The sequence below is a fragment of the Dromaius novaehollandiae genome, chromosome 6, assembly GCF_036370855.1.
Source record: "Dromaius novaehollandiae isolate bDroNov1 chromosome 6, bDroNov1.hap1, whole genome shotgun sequence".
NCBI classification, from domain to species: domain Eukaryota; kingdom Metazoa; phylum Chordata; class Aves; order Casuariiformes; family Dromaiidae; genus Dromaius; species Dromaius novaehollandiae.
Window position 1 is genome coordinate 5,062,309 of NC_088103.1, and position 20,158 is coordinate 5,082,466.

Consider the following 20,158-nt stretch of genomic DNA (forward strand, 5'->3'; position numbering starts at 1 on the left):
ATGATAATTGAGAATCATAATCCAGATTGGCAGGATTTACAGGTGCTTTTAAATACTTTGCTTGCACCTGAGGAGAAAAGAATGGTATTAGACAAAGCTCAAGAGGAGAATAAAAGCCAAAATGCTAGAGACGGACCAGACCGTTTTATGCCGGCCCAGGAACCGGGTTGGGATCAAAACACAGGGGCAGGCAGGTTAATGACTAAACAGTATCAACAGTTAATATTATATGGGGTAAAGCATGGAGTACCCAGGCCCAAAAATATTGCAAAACTATATCAAGTCGCACAGGGTAAGAATGAGGATCCCTCTGCATTTTACGAGCGGTTATGTGAAACTGCCCGAAAATGGACAGACTTGGATCCCGAGGACGAAGCAAATAAAATGACTTTTACTACATTATTTGTAGGACAATCAGCACCAGATATAAGGAGAAAGCTTCAGAAAGTAGATGGTATGTCGGGGATGTCAATATCGCAATTAATAGAAATTGCATATAAGGTGTACCATAACAGGGAAGAAGTAGAGAGAAAGGAAAAACAAAAGGAGAAACTGAAAGATAAGAGGCAAAATGCTGCAATCTTGGCAGCTGCATTTGCCCGGGCACAAACTCCCTCTCAGGGAAGGGGTTTTCTGAAAGGACAAGGACGTGGAAGAGGGCATAGAGTAGGAGGGAATTGGGGAAATAGAATTCCGCTAAGGAGAGATCAGTGTGCAATTTGCAGGGGGAAGGGGCACTGGAAAAATGAGTGCCCGAAGAGACAATCAGATCATTGGAAACCTCAGTCTGCATCTGTTCCAGAGGCAGATTTGCTCATGATTGGTACAGAGGATTCAGACTGATGGGGACCGGGGGTTGAGGAATTGGATTCCCCAGCCGAACCCCTGGTTTCAGTAAAGCTGGGGAACAAAACAGTTAAATTTTTAGTAGACACTGGAGCAACATATTCAGTACTAAATAGCTGTAAGGGACCAATGAGTAAATTCTCTATGCCAGTAATTGGGGCCACGGGAAAGCGAGAGGTCAAACCTTTCTTTCAACCAATTAAATGTGAAATAGGAAACAGGGTGTTAACACATGAATTCTTCTATATGCCAGAATGCCCATTACCCCTAATGGGGAGGGATTTACTGAATAAACTGGGGGCACAGATAACCTTTGATCAAAACAAAGTTAAGGTGCACATTCCACAAAGTAACGCCTGGAAGGCACAAGCATATATGTTGCAGAAAGCACTGGATTCCGAACAGGTGGAGGATGGACCAAGCGAAATTCCCTCTGAAGTAATGGACGCAGTAGTCCCTTTTGTGTGGGCAATGGAGAAATCTGGAAAAGCCAGATGTGCAGAACCGGTAAAGGTGGAATTAAAACAAGAAGCTAAACCGGTAAGGCGCATCTTTATTACCACTTCATGAAGAGGGGAGGTTGGCTCATGACTGTCTGCAAACTATTGAGCGAGTATATTCCAGCCGTCCAGATTTGAGAGATATTGCAGAATCCGGACTGGGAATTATTTACCGATGGGAGCAGTTTTATAATAAAGGGAGAAAGAAGGGCTGGATACGCTGTTGTCACTTTGGAAGGAGAAATCGAAGCAAGATCGCTACCAGCAAATACATCCGCCCAGAAAGCAGAACTGATTGCTTTAACCCGGGCTCTGGAATTATCAGAGGGAAAACGGACTAATGTGTTTACAGATTCAAAATACGCCTTTGGGGTTATACATGCCCATGGCGCAATTTGGAAAGAAAGAGGATTGCTATCTTCTCAAGGGAATCCTATAAAATACAGTAAGGAGATTATGAGACTACTCAAAGCAGTTAATAAACCCAAAGAAATAGCAGTAACGCATTGCAAAGCGCACCAGTCCGGACAGACTGACATAGTTAAAGGGAACAAAAGGGCCGATGAGGCTGCAAAAAGGGCAGCATTATCCGTGTCGGTGGCAGCCTTAGTTCCAGAAAGAATGTTAAAAATGGAAATTCCAGTATACACTGAAAAAGAAAATAAATTAGCAGAAATACTGAAATGCATAAAAACTCCCAAAGGATGGTAGGTGACATCTACTGGACAATGTGTGGTAACTTTGCCGATAATGAAGAAGCTGATGAAGCAAATACATGATAGCACCCACATGGGAGCCGAGGCACTGGTTGAAACAGTTAAAAGATTTGCTGTGGGAGTCAGTATGCTAATAATTGTAAAGGGTATTACACAAAAATGTGAAATCTGTCTTAGAAATAATCCCAAGGTTCAGAAGAAGCCCCCCCCAGGGGAAGTAAAAAGGGGCTTCATGCCTGGGGATTACTGGCAAATTGATTTTTCTGAATTACCAAGATGTAATGGATATAAATATTTGTTGGTAATTGTTGACACCTTTTCAGGATGGCCTGAGGCTTTCCCGTGTCGTACCAATAAAGCCAGGGAAGTAGTAAAAATGTTATTCAAAGAAATTATACCAAGATTTGGGGTACCAGAAGGGTTTTCTTCAGATAGGGGACCTCATTTTATAGCAGAAATAGTACAGCAAATCTCAAAAATACTACAAATTAAATGGGACTTACATACCCCCTGGAGGCCACAATCCAGTGGAAAAGTGGAAAGAATGAATCAAACAATTAAGAGACAGGTAGGAAAATGGTGTCAGGAGACTCAGATGAAATGGACTGATGTTTTACCTCTGGCATTATTAAGAATCAGAATAACCCCAAGGGTTAGGGAGAAAGTTAGTCCATTTGAGATACTGTATGGTAAACCTTACACTGTAAATCTAACTGGAAATGAAATTCAAATGCACGTTAAGGGCGATCAAATTTTAAGTGATTATCTCTTGTCTATGGCAAAGGTTCTTACTTCTCTCCGTAGGTACATCCAGTTAAGATCTCCTGTACTTTTAGATTCACCTGTACATTCATTCCAGCCGGGAGATCAAGTGTATCTTCGGACCTGGAAGGATGAGCCATTGGCAGAAAAGTGGAGAGGACCGTATCTTGTACTGCTAACAACAAATACTGCTGTGAAACTGCAGGGAATTGATTCCTGGATCCACTACACCCGAGTGAAAGCAGTACCTCGAGAGACGTGGAAAGCTGAACAAGTTCAACCTTTAAAGCTGAAAATATATAAAGATATATGAGTTGTATTGGAAGCGAATCGGTTTTAAATTTGGATTGTACGCAGGGAAGAATTGCTTTAATCTGTTTGTTAGGAATAGGGTTAATATTGTTGTTATGGCATCTGTGTAAAAATAATGTTCTCCTTAATAACCAGGGGAGAAATGTGGTGGTTAGCTTTTCTAGGTTGCCTGAGCCAAACAATTAAAAGGAATCAGGAAGGATTTTGGGGTCACAATCTCCATTTGGAAGTAATTACGAAATCTATGAAGATAGTTAACCAGAGGGATTGCTGGGTGTGTACCCACTTCCCTGAACATTCCAACAAGGGCTTCCCCCTAATTGGAGTGCCTCTTAATTTTTCCTTTATGGAATTTATGAAACAGATAAGAAATGATAGTGATCAAACGAAATATGATGAAACAACCGAACAGGAATGGGAAGTCCAGAGTGTGACAGGAGATTATTATCAATGTATCCGAAGATGTAATAATAGTAATAGATGGTGGGAGAAAACTGTACTTTATGGAAAGCAACCGATCAACTGCAGTGGAGCCATTAAGGTAGGAGGTTATAAAGATAGCTCTCATATACCTGAAATAGGTTATAAGTGGCCAAGTAAGGAACTAAATGGGTGGCGTGTTCCAAAAGGTAGTGGATGGTATTGGTTGTGTGGGAACAAGGCACGAAAAGTGCTACCTCCTAATTGGTCAGGGAGGTGTACTTTAGGGGCAATAATCCCTAATGTTACTATAAGAAAAGAATTGGGTAATAAATATCAAAAATCCTGGCTAAGAACATTCATGAGGAGACAAAAGAGGGTCAGTAATCCTTTAATAGATCGACCTACTAGGTTTCAGTCATTCGTAAGGTGGCTGTTTCCACAATTGGGAGTGAGTGAACTTGAAAAAGCAATAGTAAATATTTCAGCAGTTATTGAAAAAAATAGGGAATAAAACCTCTGATGCCACTGCAGCTTTACAAGAGGAGGTTTCAGAAATTGCTAAAATAAGTACCCAAAACAGGATGGCTCTAGATATGTTATTGGCATCTCAGGGAGGAGTATGTACAGTAATAAATACTAGTTGCTGTGTATATGTGGATCAAAGCGGGAGAATTTCTACCGATCTAAATGAAATCTGGAAGCAGACTGAAATCTTACATGGGGTTCAGAAAGATGATACTTCTTTTGGATTTGAAGAAACATGGAAATGGTTGACTTCCTGGTTCCCTGATGTGAGCTCATGGGTTAAAAAATGTTTAACAATTTTGGGAATGGTGCTAGTAGTTTTTGTATGCGTTAATGTAGTGATTCAATGCATATCCAAGTGTTTTACAAAATTAATATGGGAAAGATTTTAAAAGAGTGAGACTAATATGAAAATGATCACAGAAGTCTCAAAGGGGGGAATTGTTACAAGACAACTCTGAGAAGCTCAGAAAGAATGTTTGAAGTAGGTAGATTTGGATAACTTCTATCTTAGATAGAAGTTGCTTAGCCTGAGTAGCCGCACACTTGCTTAGCATGAGTAGCTAAATTTGCTGAAGCCTTAGGCCGCGCTCCTAGTTCGGTAAGAAAGGGCCTCAGAGCTGGTGCAGGCTGGAAAGATAAGGGAGTTACAAGCAGTCTGCATTCCTGTGCCCCACTCTCCGAAAGGGAGGATGCCAAGGCTGAGAAATAAGGCCTGTTTGGGCGCCAGGACCTTGGGAAGCAAAGCTTCCTCGCACTGTTGAAACAGTGCTGATTAAGGGGTCTGGATTATGTCTTCTTCCTCAGGGCCTTGGGAGATAACACCTACTGTCCCTGCTGGGGCAGTGTTAATTGACCAGGACCTTGAGGAGCAGGGGTGGGATCCAGGGAATGAAGAAATCACTAACCAATCAGTGTAAAAGGGAAAGTTGTAAATCTGGCAATTTGTGTGTATAAATGCTACTTGAAAAGTTGGGGGGGTGTGCTTGATTTGTGGGAAACCACCGAGCACCCAAGCTTGCGCAACTCTGAAATAAATAAACAAATGTCTCTCCTGAGTGTGTAATTACTGGCTTATTGCACATCGGGCAACGAATCCGCTTTTCGGACAACAGTGTTCTGGCGACCCAGGTGGGACTCTCACTGTAAAGCCTTGCCCGGATCGTCTTGCCAGTGCCGGCGGGGAGACACTGCTCATCGGACTCCAGCGCGCACCGACCGTTTTGTTCGGGGACTCCGTGAGCACTCTCCCTGGTCGGAACAGGTAAGCGGCTCAAAGGTGCAACGCAGTAATTATTAAGAGACATTGCATAAAGGGTATGATACAAGGGTAATTGGTTGTGGTAACCAAAGGTAAGCTTTGTACACGTTTGGACAGTGACGACTGGAGTGTACGAAAGCGTAATTGGTAAGAACGTTCTTTTAAGGGTAATAATATGGGAACAGGACAATCTGTGGGGGTATCCTCCTGTTCTCCTTTAGGATGCATCCTGAAACATTGGAGTAAGTTTGGTGGGAATCCTTTAACAAGGAGAAAATTAAAGGAATACTGTACTCAGTGGTGGCCAATGTATAAACTGGAGGATGAGGAAAAATGGCCAGAAATGGGAACGCTAAACTATAATACAATCTTGCAACTTACGTTGTTTTGCAGAAGACAGAACAAATGGGATGAGGTCCCATATGTAGATTTGTTCTTCTCTCTGAGAAATGATCATGAAACTAGAAAAAAATGTAAGCTATTGATCTCTGACTCAAATGTGTTAATGATGATGGGAAACAAAGAGAAAATGCCTCGGTGTTGCTCTGCTTGTAGCATTGGGAAAAGATGTTTAGAAGTGGGTGATGAGGAAGAGGATGTACAATTATTGGTCTCTCCGGAAAGAGATCAAGATAGTGTCGATAGCAGAAAGAAGGGAAGTGAGGCATGTAGCCCGATTGCAGGCAGAACTCGGGCTACTCGGGCTCAACAAAACCCCGCGATTCAGGCTCCGCTGCGTCAAGCAGTCGGACCAGACGGGATGCCTGTGTATGTGAAGGTCCCTTTTTCAACTACAGATGTAATGAATTGGAAGGAGTCTGCCGGGTCGTACCGAGAAAATCCAGAGAAGATGTATCAATCCTTTAAAATGATAATTGAGAATCATAATCCAGATTGGCAGGATTTACAGGTGCTTTTAAATACTTTGCTTGCACCTGAGGAGAAAAGAATGGTATTAGACAAAGCTCAAGAGGAGAATAAAAGCCAAAATGCTAGAGACGGACCAGACCGTTTTATGCCGGCCCAGGAACCGGGTTGGGATCAAAACACAGGGGCAGGCAGGTTAATGACTAAACAGTACCAACAGTTAATATTATATGGGGTAAAGCATGGAGTACCCAGGCCCAAAAATATTGCAAAACTATATCAAGTCGCACAGGGTAAGAATGAGGATCCCTCTGCATTTTACGAGCGGTTATGTGAAACTGCCCGAAAATGGACAGACTTGGATCCCGAGGACGAAGCAAATAAAATGACTTTTACTACATTATTTGTAGGACAATCAGCACCAGATATAAGGAGAAAGCTTCAGAAAGTAGATGGTATGTCGGGGATGTCAATATCGCAATTAATAGAAATTGCATATAAGGTGTACCATAACAGGGAAGAAGTAGAGAGAAAGGAAAAACAAAAGGAGAAACTGAAAGATAAGAGGCAAAATGCTGCAATCTTGGCAGCTGCATTTGCCCGGGCACAAACTCCCTCTCAGGGAAGGGGTTTTCTGAAAGGACAAGGACGTGGAAGAGGGCATAGAGTAGGAGGGAATTGGGGAAATAGAATTCCGCTAAGGAGAGATCAGTGTGCAATTTGCAGGGGGAAGGGGCACTGGAAAAATGAGTGCCCGAAGAGACAATCAGATCATTGGAAACCTCAGTCTGCATCTGTTCCAGAGGCAGATTTGCTCATGATTGGTACAGAGGATTCAGACTGATGGGGACCGGGGGTTGAGGAATTGGATTCCCCAGCCGAACCCCTGGTTTCAGTAAAGCTGGGGAACAAAACAGTTAAATTTTTAGTAGACACTGGAGCAACATATTCAGTACTAAATAGCTGTAAGGGACCAATGAGTAAATTCTCTATGCCAGTAATTGGGGCCACGGGAAAGCGAGAGGTCAAACCTTTCTTTCAACCAATTAAATGTGAAATAGGAAACAGGGTGTTAACACATGAATTCTTCTATATGCCAGAATGCCCATTACCCCTAATGGGGAGGGATTTACTGAATAAACTGGGGGCACAGATAACCTTTGATCAAAACAAAGTTAAGGTGCACATTCCACAAAGTAACGCCTGGAAGGCACAAGCATATATGTTGCAGAAAGCACTGGATTCCGAACAGGTGGAGGATGGACCAAGCGAAATTCCCTCTGAAGTAATGGACGCAGTAGTCCCTTTTGTGTGGGCAATGGAGAAATCTGGAAAAGCCAGATGTGCAGAACCGGTAAAGGTGGAATTAAAACAAGAAGCTAAACCGGTAAGGCGCATCTTTATTACCACTTCATGAAGAGGGGAGGTTGGCTCATGACTGTCTGCAAACTATTGAGCGAGTATATTCCAGCCGTCCAGATTTGAGAGATATTGCAGAATCCGGACTGGGAATTATTTACCGATGGGAGCAGTTTTATAATAAAGGGAGAAAGAAGGGCTGGATACGCTGTTGTCACTTTGGAAGGAGAAATCGAAGCAAGATCGCTACCAGCAAATACATCCGCCCAGAAAGCAGAACTGATTGCTTTAACCCGGGCTCTGGAATTATCAGAGGGAAAACGGACTAATGTGTTTACAGATTCAAAATACGCCTTTGGGGTTATACATGCCCATGGCGCAATTTGGAAAGAAAGAGGATTGCTATCTTCTCAAGGGAATCCTATAAAATACAGTAAGGAGATTATGAGACTACTCAAAGCAGTTAATAAACCCAAAGAAGTAGCAGTAACGCATTGCAAAGCGCACCAGTCCGGACAGACTGACATAGTTAAAGGGAACAAAAGGGCCGATGAGGCTGCAAAAAGGGCAGCATTATCCGTGTCGGTGGCAGCCTTAGTTCCAGAAAGAATGTTAAAAATGGAAATTCCAGTATACACTGAAAAAGAAAATAAATTAGCAGAAATACTGAAATGCATAAAAACTCCCAAAGGATGGTAGGTGACATCTACTGGACAATGTGTGGTAACTTTGCCGATAATGAAGAAGCTGATGAAGCAAATACATGATAGCACCCACATGGGAGCCGAGGCACTGGTTGAAACAGTTAAAAGATTTGCTGTGGGAGTCAGTATGCTAATAATTGTAAAGGGTATTACACAAAAATGTGAAATCTGTCTTAGAAATAATCCCAAGGTTCAGAAGAAGCCCCCCCCAGGGGAAGTAAAAAGGGGCTTCATGCCTGGGGATTACTGGCAAATTGATTTTTCTGAATTACCAAGATGTAATGGATATAAATATTTGTTGGTAATTGTTGACACCTTTTCAGGATGGCCTGAGGCTTTCCCGTGTCGTACCAATAAAGCCAGGGAAGTAGTAAAAATGTTATTCAAAGAAATTATACCAAGATTTGGGGTACCAGAAGGGTTTTCTTCAGATAGGGGACCTCATTTTATAGCAGAAATAGTACAGCAAATCTCAAAAATACTACAAATTAAATGGGACTTACATACCCCCTGGAGGCCACAATCCAGTGGAAAAGTGGAAAGAATGAATCAAACAATTAAGAGACAGGTAGGAAAATGGTGTCAGGAGACTCAGATGAAATGGACTGATGTTTTACCTCTGGCATTATTAAGAATCAGAATAACCCCAAGGGTTAGGGAGAAAGTTAGTCCATTTGAGATACTGTATGGTAAACCTTACACTGTAAATCTAACTGGAAATGAAATTCAAATGCACGTTAAGGGCGATCAAATTTTAAGTGATTATCTCTTGTCTATGGCAAAGGTTCTTACTTCTCTCCGTAGGTACATCCAGTTAAGATCTCCTGTACTTTTAGATTCACCTGTACATTCATTCCAGCCGGGAGATCAAGTGTATCTTCGGACCTGGAAGGATGAGCCATTGGCAGAAAAGTGGAGAGGACCGTATCTTGTACTGCTAACAACAAATACTGCTGTGAAACTGCAGGGAATTGATTCCTGGATCCACTACACCCGAGTGAAAGCAGTACCTCGAGAGACGTGGAAAGCTGAACAAGTTCAACCTTTAAAGCTGAAAATATATAAAGATATATGAGTTGTATTGGAAGCGAATCGGTTTTAAATTTGGATTGTACGCAGGGAAGAATTGCTTTAATCTGTTTGTTAGGAATAGGGTTAATATTGTTGTTATGGCATCTGTGTAAAAATAATGTTCTCCTTAATAACCAGGGGAGAAATGTGGTGGTTAGCTTTTCTAGGTTGCCTGAGCCAAACAATTAAAAGGAATCAGGAAGGATTTTGGGGTCACAATCTCCATTTGGAAGTAATTACGAAATCTATGAAGATAGTTAACCAGAGGGATTGCTGGGTGTGTACCCACTTCCCTGAACATTCCAACAAGGGCTTCCCCCTAATTGGAGTGCCTCTTAATTTTTCCTTTATGGAATTTATGAAACAGATAAGAAATGATAGTGATCAAACGAAATATGATGAAACAACCGAACAGGAATGGGAAGTCCAGAGTGTGACAGGAGATTATTATCAATGTATCCGAAGATGTAATAATAGTAATAGATGGTGGGAGAAAACTGTACTTTATGGAAAGCAACCGATCAACTGCAGTGGAGCCATTAAGGTAGGAGGTTATAAAGATAGCTCTCATATACCTGAAATAGGTTATAAGTGGCCAAGTAAGGAACTAAATGGGTGGCGTGTTCCAAAAGGTAGTGGATGGTATTGGTTGTGTGGGAACAAGGCACGAAAAGTGCTACCTCCTAATTGGTCAGGGAGGTGTACTTTAGGGGCAATAATCCCTAATGTTACTATAAGAAAAGAATTGGGTAATAAATATCAAAAATCCTGGCTAAGAACATTCATGAGGAGACAAAAGAGGGTCAGTAATCCTTTAATAGATCGACCTACTAGGTTTCAGTCATTCGTAAGGTGGCTGTTTCCACAACTGGGAGTGAGTGAACTTGAAAAAGCAATAGTAAATATTTCAGCAGTTATTGAAAAAAATAGGGAATAAAACCTCTGATGCCACTGCAGCTTTACAAGAGGAGGTTTCAGAAATTGCTAAAATAAGTACCCAAAACAGGATGGCTCTAGATATGTTATTGGCATCTCAGGGAGGAGTATGTACAGTAATAAATACTAGTTGCTGTGTATATGTGGATCAAAACGGGAGAATTTCTACCGATCTAAATGAAATCTGGAAGCAGACTGAAATCTTACATGGGGTTCAGAAAGATGATACTTCTTTCGGATTTGAAGAAACATGGAAATGGTTGACTTCCTGGTTCCCTGATGTGAGCTCATGGGTTAAAAAATGTTTAACAATTTTGGGAATGGTGCTAGTAGTTTTTGTATGCGTTAATGTAGTGATTCAATGCATATCCAAGTGTTTTACAAAATTAATATGGGAAAGATTTTAAAAGAGTGAGACTAATATGAAAATGATCACAGAAGTCTCAAAGGGGGGAATTGTTACAAGACAACTCTGAGAAGCTCAGAAAGAATGTTTGAAGTAGGTAGATTTGGATAACTTCTATCTTAGATAGAAGTTGCTTAGCCTGAGTAGCCGCACACTTGCTTAGCATGAGTAGCTAAATTTGCTGAAGCCTTAGGCCGCGCTCCTAGTTCGGTAAGAAAGGGCCTCAGAGCTGGTGCAGGCTGGAAAGATAAGGGAGTTACAAGCAGTCTGCATTCCTGTGCCCCACTCTCCGAAAGGGAGGATGCCAAGGCTGAGAAATAAGGCCTGTTTGGGCGCCAGGACCTTGGGAAGCAAAGCTTCCTCGCACTGTTGAAACAGTGCTGACTAAGGGGTCTGGATTATGTCTTCTTCCTCAGGGCCTTGGGAGATAACACCTACTGACCCGGCTGGGGCAGTGTTAATTGACCAGGACCTTGAGGAGCAGGGGTGGGATCCAGGGAATGAAGAAATCACTAACCAATCAGTGTAAAAGGGAAAGTCGTAAATCTGGCAATTTGTGTGTATAAATGCTACTTGAAAAGTTGGGGGGGTGTGCTTGATTTGTGGGAAACCACCGAGCACCCAGGCTTGCACAACTCTGAAATAAATAAACAAATGTCTCTCCTGAGTGTGTAATTATTGGCTCATTGCACACCGGGCAACGAATCCGCTTTTCGGACAACAGTGTTCTGGCGACCCAGGTGGGACTCTCACTGTAAAGCCTTGCCCGGATCGTCTTGCCAGTGCCGGCGGGGAGACACTGCTCATCGGACTCCAGCGCGCACCGACCGTTTTGTTCGGGGACTCCGTGAGCACTCTCCCTGGTCGGAACAGGTAAGCGGCTCAAAGGTGCAACGCAGTAATTATTAAGAGACATTGCATAAAGGGTATGATACAAGGGTAATTGGTTGTGGTAACCAAAGGTAAGCTTTGTACACGTTTGGACAGTGACGACTGGAGTGTACGAAAGCGTAATTGGTAAGAACGTTCTTTTAAGGGTAATAATATGGGAACAGGACAATCTGTGGGGGTATCCTCCTGTTCTCCTTTAGGATGCATCCTGAAACATTGGAGTAAGTTTGGTGGGAATCCTTTAACAAGGAGAAAATTAAAGGAATACTGTACTCAGTGGTGGCCAATGTATAAACTGGAGGATGAGGAAAAATGGCCAGAAATGGGAACGCTAAACTATAATACAATCTTGCAACTTACGTTGTTTTGCAGAAGACAGAACAAATGGGATGAGGTCCCATATGTAGATTTGTTCTTCTCTCTGAGAAATGATCATGAAACTAGAAAAAAATGTAAGCTATTGATCTCTGACTCAAATGTGTTAATGATGATGGGAAACAAAGAGAAAATGCCTCAGTGTTGCTCTGCTTGTAGCATTGGGAAAAGATGTTTAGAAGTGGGTGATGAGGAAGAGGATGTACAATTATTGGTCTCTCCGGAAAGAGATCAAGATAGTGTCGATAGCAGAAAGAAGGGAAGTGAGGCATGTAGCCCGATTGCAGGCAGAACTCGGGCTACTCGGGCTCAACAAAACCCCGCGATTCAGGCTCCGCTGCGTCAAGCAGTCGGACCAGACGGGATGCCTGTGTATGTGAAGGTCCCTTTTTCAACTACAGATGTAATGAATTGGAAGGAGTCTGCCGGGTCGTACCGAGAAAATCCAGAGAAGATGTATCAATCCTTTAAAATGATAATTGAGAATCATAATCCAGATTGGCAGGATTTACAGGTGCTTTTAAATACTTTGCTTGCACCTGAGGAGAAAAGAATGGTATTAGACAAAGCTCAAGAGGAGAATAAAAGCCAAAATGCTAGAGACGGACCAGACCGTTTTATGCCGGCCCAGGAACCGGGTTGGGATCAAAACACAGGGGCAGGCAGGTTAATGACTAAACAGTACCAACAGTTAATATTATATGGGGTAAAGCATGGAGTACCCAGGCCCAAAAATATTGCAAAACTATATCAAGTCGCACAGGGTAAGAATGAGGATCCCTCTGCATTTTACGAGCGGTTATGTGAAACTGCCCGAAAATGCACAGACTTGGATCCCGAGGACGAAGCAAATAAAATGACTTTTACTACATTATTTGTAGGACAATCAGCACCAGATATAAGGAGAAAGCTTCAGAAAGTAGATGGTATGTCGGGGATGTCAATATCGCAATTAATAGAAATTGCATATAAGGTGTACCATAACAGGGAAGAAGTAGAGAGAAAGGAAAAACAAAAGGAGAAACTGAAAGATAAGAGGCAAAATGCTGCAATCTTGGCAGCTGCATTTGCCCGGGCACAAACTCCCTCTCAGGGAAGGGGTTTTCTGAAAGGACAAGGACGTGGAAGAGGGCATAGAGTAGGAGGGAATTGGGGAAATAGAATTCCGCTAAGGAGAGATCAGTGTGCAATTTGCAGGGGGAAGGGGCACTGGAAAAATGAGTGCCCGAAGAGACAATCAGATCATTGGAAACCTCAGTCTGCATCTGTTCCAGAGGCAGATTTGCTCATGATTGGTACAGAGGATTCAGACTGATGGGGACCGGGGGTTGAGGAATTGGATTCCCCAGCCGAACCCCTGGTTTCAGTAAAGCTGGGGAACAAAACAGTTAAATTTTTAGTAGACACTGGAGCAACATATTCAGTACTAAATAGCTGTAAGGGACCAATGAGTAAATTCTCTATGCCAGTAATTGGGGCCACGGGAAAGCGAGAGGTCAAACCTTTCTTTCAACCAATTAAATGTGAAATAGGAAACAGGGTGTTAACACATGAATTCTTCTATATGCCAGAATGCCCATTACCCCTAATGGGGAGGGATTTACTGAATAAACTGGGGGCACAGATAACCTTTGATCAAAACAAAGTTAAGGTGCACATTCCACAAAGTAACGCCTGGAAGGCACAAGCATATATGTTGCAGAAAGCACTGGATTCCGAACAGGTGGAGGATGGACCAAGCGAAATTCCCTCTGAAGTAATGGACGCAGTAGTCCCTTTTGTGTGGGCAATGGAGAAATCTGGAAAAGCCAGATGTGCAGAACCAGTAAAGGTGGAATTAAAACAAGAAGCTAAACCGGTAAGGCGCATCTTTATTACCACTTCATGAAGAGGGGAGGTTGGCTCATGACTGTCTGCAAACTATTGAGCGAGTATATTCCAGCCGTCCAGATTTGAGAGATATTGCAGAATCCGGACTGGGAATTATTTACCGATGGGAGCAGTTTTATAATAAAGGGAGAAAGAAGGGCTGGATACGCTGTTGTCACTTTGGAAGGAGAAATCGAAGCAAGATCGCTACCAGCAAATACATCCGCCCAGAAAGCAGAACTGATTGCTTTAACCCGGGCTCTGGAATTATCAGAGGGAAAACGGACTAATGTGTTTACAGATTCAAAATACGCCTTTGGGGTTATACATGCCCATGGCGCAATTTGGAAAGAAAGAGGATTGCTATCTTCTCAAGGGAATCCTATAAAATACAGTAAGGAGATTATGAGACTACTCAAAGCAGTTAATAAACCCAAAGAAATAGCAGTAACGCATTGCAAAGCGCACCAGTCCGGACAGACTGACATAGTTAAAGGGCACAAAAGGGCCGATGAGGCTGCAAAAAGGGCAGCATTATCCGTGTCGGTGGCAGCCTTAGTTCCAGAAAGAATGTTAAAAATGGAAATTCCAGTATACACTGAAAAAGAAAATAAATTAGCAGAAATACTGAAATGCATAAAAACTCCCAAAGGATGGTAGGTGACATCTACTGGACAATGTGTGGTAACTTTGCCGATAATGAAGAAGCTGATGAAGCAAATACATGATAGCACCCACATGGGAGCCGAGGCACTGGTTGAAACAGTTAAAAGATTTGCTGTGGGAGTCAGTATGCTAATAATTGTAAAGGGTATTACACAAAAATGTGAAATCTGTCTTAGAAATAATCCCAAGGTTCAGAAGAAGCCCCCCCCAGGGGAAGTAAAAAGGGCCTTCATGCCTGGGGATTACTGGCAAATTGATTTTTCTGAATTACCAAGATGTAATGGATATAAATATTTGTTGGTAATTGTTGACACCTTTTCAGGATGGCCTGAGGCTTTCCCGTGTCGTACCAATAAAGCCAGGGAAGTAGTAAAAATGTTATTCAAAGAAATTATACCAAGATTTGGGGTACCAGAAGGGTTTTCTTCAGATAGGGGACCTCATTTTATAGCAGAAATAGTACAGCAAATCTCAAAAATACTACAAATTAAATGGGACTTACATACCCCCTGGAGGCCACAATCCAGTGGAAAAGTGGAAAGAATGAATCAAACAATTAAGAGACAGGTAGGAAAATGGTGTCAGGAGACTCAGATGAAATGGACTGATGTTTTACCTCTGGCATTATTAAGAATCAGAATAACCCCAAGGGTTAGGGAGAAAGCTAGTCCATTTGAGATACTGTATGGTAAACCTTACACTGTAAATCTAACTGGAAATGAAATTCAAATGCACGTTAAGGGCGATCAAATTTTAAGTGATTATCTCTTGTCTATGGCAAAGGTTCTTACTTCTCTCCATAGGTACATCCAGTTAAGATCTCCTGTACTTTTAGATTCACCTGTACATTCATTCCAGCTGGGAGATCAAGTGTATCTTCGGACCTGGAAGGATGAGCCATTGGCAGAAAAGTGGAGAGGACCGTATCTTGTACTGCTAACAACAAATACTGCTGTGAAACTGCAGGGAATTGATTCCTGGATCCACTACACCCGAGTGAAAGCAGTACCTCGAGAGACGTGGAAAGCTGAACAAGTTCAACCTTTAAAGCTGAAAATATATAAAGATATATGAGTTGTATTGGAAGCGAATCGGTTTTAAATTTGGATTGTACGCAGGGAAGAATTGCTTTAATCTGTTTGTTAGGAATAGGGTTAATATTGTTGTTATGGCATCTGTGTAAAAATAATGTTCTCCTTAATAACCAGGGGAGAAATGTGGTGGTTAGCTTTTCTAGGTTGCCTGAGCCAAACAATTAAAAGGAATCAGGAAGGATTTTGGGGTCACAATCTCCATTTGGAAGTAATTACGAAATCTATGAAGATAGTTAACCAGAGGGATTGCTGGGTGTGTACCCACTTCCCTGAACATTCCAACAAGGGCTTCCCCCTAATTGGAGTGCCTCTTAATTTTTCCTTTATGGAATTTATGAAACAGATAAGAAATGATAGTGATCAAACGAAATATGATGAAACAACCGAACAGGAATGGGAAGTCCAGAGTGTGACAGGAGATTATTATCAATGTATCCGAAGATGTAATAATAGTAATAGATGGTGGGAGAAAACTGTACTTTATGGAAAGCAACCGATCAACTGCAGTGGAGCCATTAAGGTAGGAGGTTATAAAGATAGCTCTCATATACCTGAAATAGGTTATAAGTGGCCAAGTAAGGAACTAAATGGGTGGCGTGTTCCAAAAGGTAGTGGATGGTATTGGTTGTGTGGGAACAAGGCACGAAAAGTGCTACCTCCTAATTGGTCAGGGACGTGTACTTTAGGGGCAATAATCCCTAATGTTACTATAAGAAAAGAATTGGGTAATAAATATCAAAAATCCTGGCTAAGAACATTCATGAGGAGACAAAAGAGGGTCAGTAATCCTTTAATAGATCGACCTACTAGGTTTCAGTCATTCGTAAGGTGGCTGTTTCCACAACTGGGAGTGAGTGAACTTGAAAAAGCAATAGTAAATATTTCAGCAGTTATTGAAAAAAATAGGGAATAAAACCTCTGATGCCACTGCAGCTTTACAAGAGGAGGTTTCAGAAATTGCTAAAATAAGTACCCAAAACAGGATGGCTCTAGATATGTTATTGGCATCTCAGGGAGGAGTATGTACAGTAATAAATACTAGTTGCTGTGTATATGTGGATCAAAGCGGGAGAATTTCTACCGATCTAAATGAAATCTGGAAGCAGACTGAAATCTTACATGGGGTTCAGAAAGATGATACTTCTTTCGGATTTGAAGAAACATGGAAATGGTTGACTTCCTGGTTCCCTGATGTGAGCTCATGGGTTAAAAAATGTTTAACAATTTTGGGAATGGTGCTAGTAGTTTTTGTATGCGTTAATGTAGTGATTCAATGCATATCCAAGTGTTTTACAAAATTAATATGGGAAAGATTTTAAAAGAGTGAGACTAATATGAAAATGATCACAGAAGTCTCAAAGGGGGGAATTGTTACAAGACAACTCTGAGAAGCTCAGAAAGAATGTTTGAAGTAGGTAGATTTGGATAACTTCTATCTTAGATAGAAGTTGCTTAGCCTGAGTAGCCGCACACTTACTTAGCATGAGTAGCTAAATTTGCTGAAGCCTTAGGCCGCGCTCCTAGTTCAGTAAGAAAGGGCCTCAGAGCTGGTGCAGGCTGGAAAGATAAGGGAGTTACAAGCAGTCTGCATTCCTGTGCCCCACTCTCCGAAAGGGAGGATGCCAAGGCTGAGAAATAAGGCCTGTTTGGGCGCCAGGACCTTGGGAAGCAAAGCTTCCTCGCACTGTTGAAACAGTGCTGACTAAGGGGTCTGGATTATGTCTTCTTCCTCAGGGCCTTGGGAGATAACACCTACTGACCCGGCTGGGGCAGTGTTAATTGACCAGGACCTTGAGGAGCAGGGGTGGGATCCAGGGAATGAAGAAATCACTAACCAATCAGTGTAAAAGGGAAAGTCGTAAATCTGGCAATTTGTGTGTATAAATGCTACTTGAAAAGTTGGGGGGGTGTGCTTGATTTGTGGGAAACCACCGAGCACCCAAGCTTGCGCAACTCTGAAATAAATAAACAAATGTCTCTCCTGAGTGTGTAATTACTGGCTTATTGCACATCAGGCAACGAATCCGCTTTTCGGACAACAGTTTTCTGGCGACCCAGGTGGGACTCTCACTGTAAAGCCTTGCCCGGATCGTCTTGCCAGTGCCGGCGGGGAGACACTGCTCATCGGACTCCAGCGCGCACCGACCGTTTTGTTCGGGGACTCCGTGAGCACTCTCCCTGGTCGGAACAGGTAAGCGGCTCAAAGGTGCAACGCAGTAATTATTAAGAGACATTGCATAAAGGGTATGATACAAGGGTAATTGGTTGTGGTAACCAAAGGTAAGCTTTGTACACGTTTGGACAGTGACGACTGGAGTGTACGAAAGCGTAATTGGTAAGAACGTTCTTTTAAGGGTAATAATATGGGAACAGGACAATCTGTGGGGGTATCCTCCTGTTCTCCTTTAGGATGCATCCTGAAACATTGGAGTAAGTTTGGTGGGAATCCTTTAACAAGGAGAAAATTAAAGGAATACTGTACTCAGTGGTGGCCAATGTATAAACTGGAGGATGAGGAAAAATGGCCAGAAATGGGAACGCTAAACTATAATACAATCTTGCAACTTACGTTGTTTTGCAGAAGACAGAACAAATGGGATGAGGTCCCATATGTAGATTTGTTCTTCTCTCTGAGAAATGATCATGAAACTAGAAAAAAATGTAAGCTATTGATCTCTGACTCAAATGTGTTAATGATGATGGGAAACAAAGAGAAAATGCCTCGGTGTTGCTCTGCTTGTAGCATTGGGAAAAGATGTTTAGAAGTGGGTGATGAGGAAGAGGATGTACAATTATTGGTCTCTCCGGAAAGAGATCAAGATAGTGTCGATAGCAGAAAGAAGGGAAGTGAGGCATGTAGCCCGATTGCAGGCAGAACTCGGGCTACTCGGGCTCAACAAAACCCCGCGATTCAGGCTCCGCTGCGTCAAGCAGTCGGACCAGACGGGATGCCTGTGTATGTGAAGGTCCCTTTTTCAACTACAGATGTAATGAATTGGAAGGAGTCTGCCGGGTCGTACCGAGAAAATCCAGAGAAGATGTATCAATCCTTTAAAATGATAATTGAGAATCATAATCCAGATTGGCAGGATTTACAGGTGCTTTTAAATACTTTGCTTGCACCTGAGGAGAAAAGAATGGTATTAGACAAAGCTCAAGAGGAGAATAAAAGCCAAAATGCTAGAGACGGACCAGACCGTTTTATGCCGGCCCAGGAACCGGGTTGGGATCAAAACACAGGGGCAGGCAGGTTAATGACTAAACAGTACCAACAGTTAATATTATATGGGGTAAAGCATGGAGTACCCAGGCCCAAAAATATTGCAAAACTATATCAAGTCGCACAGGGTAAGAATGAGGATCCCTCTGCATTTTACGAGCGGTTATGTGAAACTGCCCGAAAATGCACAGACTTGGATCCCGAGGACGAAGCAAATAAAATGACTTTTACTACATTATTTGTAGGACAATCAGCACCAGATATAAGGAGAAAGCTTCAGAAAGTAGATGGTATGTCGGGGATGTCAATATCGCAATTAATAGAAATTGCATATAAGGTGTACCATAACAGGGAAGAAGTAGAGAGAAAGGAAAAACAAAAGGAGAAACTGAAAGATAAGAGGCAAAATGCTGCAATCTTGGCAGCTGCATTTGCCCGGGCACAAACTCCCTCTCAGGGAAGGGGTTTTCTGAAAGGACAAGGACGTGGAAGAGGGCATAGAGTAGGAGGGAATTGGGGAAATAGAATTCCGCTAAGGAGAGATCAGTGTGCAATTTGCAGGGGGAAGGGGCACTGGAAAAATGAGTGCCCGAAGAGACAATCAGATCATTGGAAACCTCAGTCTGCATCTGTTCCAGAGGCAGATTTGCTCATGATTGGTACAGAGGATTCAGACTGATGGGGACCGGGGGTTGAGGAATTGGATTCCCCAGCCGAACCCCTGGTTTCAGTAAAGCTGGGGAACAAAACAGTTAAATTTTTAGTAGACACTGGAGCAACATATTCAGTACTAAATAGCTGTAAGGGACCAATGAGTAAATTCTCTATGCCAGTAATTGGGGCCACGGGAAAGCGAGAGGTCAAACCTTTCTTTCAACCAATTAAATGTGAAATAGGAAACAGGGTGTTAACACATGAATTCTTCTATATGCCAGAATGCCCATTACCCCTAATGGGGAGGGATTTACTGAATAAACTGGGGGCACAGATAACCTTTGATCAAAACAAAGTTAAGGTGCACATTCCACAAAGTAACGCCTGGAAGGCACAAGCATATATGTTGCAGAAAGCACTGGATTCCGAACAGGTGGAGGATGGACCAAGCGAAATTCCCTCTGAAGTAATGGACGCAGTAGTCCCTTTTGTGTGGGCAATGGAGAAATCTGGAAAAGCCAGATGTGCAGAACCGGTAAAGGTGGAATTAAAACAAGAAGCTAAACCGGTAAGGTGCATCTTTATTACCACTTCATGAAGAGGGGAGGTTGGCTCATGACTGTCTGCAAACTATTGAGCGAGTATATTCCAGCCGTCCAGATTTGAGAGATATTGCAGAATCCGGACTGGGAATTATTTAC